A 3,004-nucleotide genomic window follows, 5' to 3' on the forward strand; every position below is an offset into this window, starting at 1 on the left:
TGTCACGCCCCTGGACTCTATCTGTGTGTTTTTCCCTCTCCATGTGCCTGCCCTGACCTAGTTTTCCCATGTTAATTGTTTATTGCTCCCAGGTGTGTCTTGTCATCCCCTCGTCAAGTCATGTGTATTTAAAGTGAGTCCTGTTCAGAGTTTCTTCGTCCAGTATTGAATGTTCGTCTTTCCCAACTACGTGTGTGTTCCTGGTTTCATTGATGTTAATTAAAGTCTGTTTGTTTGAAGTCTACTCCACATCTCCTTGTTCCTCGCTCCGTGCTCCTCAAAGTAGCGAATCATGACAATTGTAGTATATTGCAGTTCTGATTAAAGTTAGTGAGTAACTCCCCAATAGCAATTTTACTTGCATTTGAACCCTGTTTGTTGCTATTAACTGCACTTAACAGGTCACCAGTTGAAACCTTCCTACTTCGAGATCTCCATCCTATGATGGGACATTTAACTTGTGATCTCTCGTCACACTGAAAGGCCTTAGAGAGAACAGACAATGAAACAGGGAGGTCTCTGTGATGGGTAAGAGTTCCTCTCCCATGGGGGGAACCATTACTCTGACCAGGGAACATGTGTCGCAGGAGCTTGACACGCAGCTTATTGGCAATCTGTTAACACAGCCTCTCAAGTACAGGAGTGCATGAAGGAGGCTGGGGACAGAAGAGTATAAATTGGGGGCAGAGCTCACCTGCTTTAAGATAGAAGAAGAGAGAGAGAGAGGGGCGACTGACGATACCAAGGATACTTATGATGACTGGCATAGTGGTTAAGAGGACTGACAGAGGTTAAGAGGAAATTGAGAGGAAGCAACATCACTCCCCATTGTTCTGGGAACAGAGCTGGGAGGAAAAGGAAAGAAAATAGAACAGAACAGAAATATAGCTTTATTTACAAAGCACAAATCTCGGCAGAATGCATAATTAAAACAATGCCAAATGTTAGTGTGTAATTATTCAGGCTGCACTGGGGAGAAAAATACATTTGGGGTTGTATATCGCTCTGATTACCATAATTAATTGTGAATGAAATTTATTTTTAATTTAAAGAGAGGAGTATGCACTATAAAGAGGTTACTTGCTTACTTTTAGAAAGGCTTTCAATTTATTCTGAAAAAAAAAAAAAAAATTTTGAAATTAATTTATTGGAAAAAAAACAATTAACATGTTAATCTTTAGTAAGATAATTTAATGTTTAATGAATCATATAAATGTATTTATAAAATAACACTACGTCTGTAAAATTCATAAGCACTTACATATTCTAAGTTACTATCAATAATAACAAACACATCAAAAGTATTCCATCCAGACTGTTTGATAATCAAATTTAAAACAATTTTGTAGAAATTGTTTTACCCACTGCTGTCATATCATCCATCTTTATGATAATTATGTATTAGTGTGAAGTGCTTAACTACTCCATAATGATATATGCACTGGTCAGAATCAACAAACATGTGAATTGATTACATTAAGAAAACCTAAATTATTTATTTTGAAACTAACAGGCATGCATCAGCATTATGGAGTAAGTGCACATGCTGTGACAGTACCTTAAAAGGGATAGTTCACCCAAAAATGTAAAGTTTTGTCATCATTTACTCACCCTCATGTTGTTCCAAACCTGCCTGACTTTCTTTTTTCTTTGAAACGTAAAACCAGACTTGCCAACCTGTACGCATTTTGCGCAGTGGGCATTTTGACTTCAAATTATACTGGTACGATTTGTCACTTAACTATTCAAAAACTTGATGACACCTCTGTCCACGTGCAGTACTCAAATCAAGCAACAGCAAAAGATGAAAAGTTCAACCAATCAGAGTTTGGAAACCCCTCCCAGCTTATAACGTGCATTTGAAAAAGCAACACACGCCTTGTAATGACTTGTAATGTGAAGCATTTCTAAACCTGTTGTCCAACAAAAGATAACATTATATGTTTTTACTCCACAATGTCAGTCTAATTTTTTTAATAACTTTCTTTGTGATCTGATGTAGCTTCTTATAACAGAATTACGTAGAAATATATATTCTATATACTGTAATAAAGACTATGTCGATTAGCAATAGATTATAAATATACTTAATTGCTATGAAAATACCCAAGGTGGTTTTAAGAACACAGATAAATTAAATTGTTGCAGTCGAGTGTTTATTGTCTTAATGTTTCATCATTTAAAGCATTTCTATCTTTTTTTATTTAGTTACAGTGATAGCTGGATGCCTTTGTCCATATTAGAGATTTCCTGGAGCGTCATGAGTTATATTACTTCTGTGATGCATATGTGGATTTTCTGTAGGAGGGTGCACTCTGGCATCCAGTATGAATGAAACAGACGTTACATGTGTTTAGAGCAATAAATAATGGCCAATCCATAAAAATAATACTTCTCTCAAAAGTGAGCTCCGTCAAGTTAATTCTTTATCGTCTATTTTTTTTCTTTAAATCAATTTTATACACCATCATTTAAGTTTCTATAACGTGTGAATATATCCCCTATCGTATTCTATAACAAAAACAATCAGAGCGCCTTGTTATCATTAGTTCTATTTTGATTTCCCGAGTCCGCTATTAGCATATAGCCCGTTAGCATCGTCAGCGTGGTTGCCGCTAATCTCGCTTACATTGCTAATACTCTATTCACACACATTACCATTGTTTTACTCACTGTTACTTGCTTTAATGACGGATGTGTGTCTACCTTTGAGTGCAGGCGAGGACACGTTCAAGCTGCATTCGGTGCAGCTCGAGCTGGAGGCCGTGGAGAAGCAGATCCGCGACCTGGTGGTGAGGCAGACCCAGCTGAGAGAGCAGAGAGCCGCGCTGGAAACATCCCAGGCTGACGCTCACAAGTCCGAGGTAAGTATACAGCGCGCTGCTAATTCTCCCACCACCTCTACTCCGTGTGTTTCTCTGCACGGACCCTGGGTGCACCCGACGCGATCTTCCCAGATGTTCTTCACTCCGGCGCCGGGACACCACGGACCCTGGGTGCACCC

The sequence above is a fragment of the Sinocyclocheilus rhinocerous genome, unplaced genomic scaffold (genome assembly GCF_001515625.1).
Source record: "Sinocyclocheilus rhinocerous isolate Xijiao unplaced genomic scaffold, SAMN03320098_v1.1 scaffold3063, whole genome shotgun sequence".
In the NCBI taxonomy this organism is placed as follows: domain Eukaryota; kingdom Metazoa; phylum Chordata; class Actinopteri; order Cypriniformes; family Cyprinidae; genus Sinocyclocheilus; species Sinocyclocheilus rhinocerous.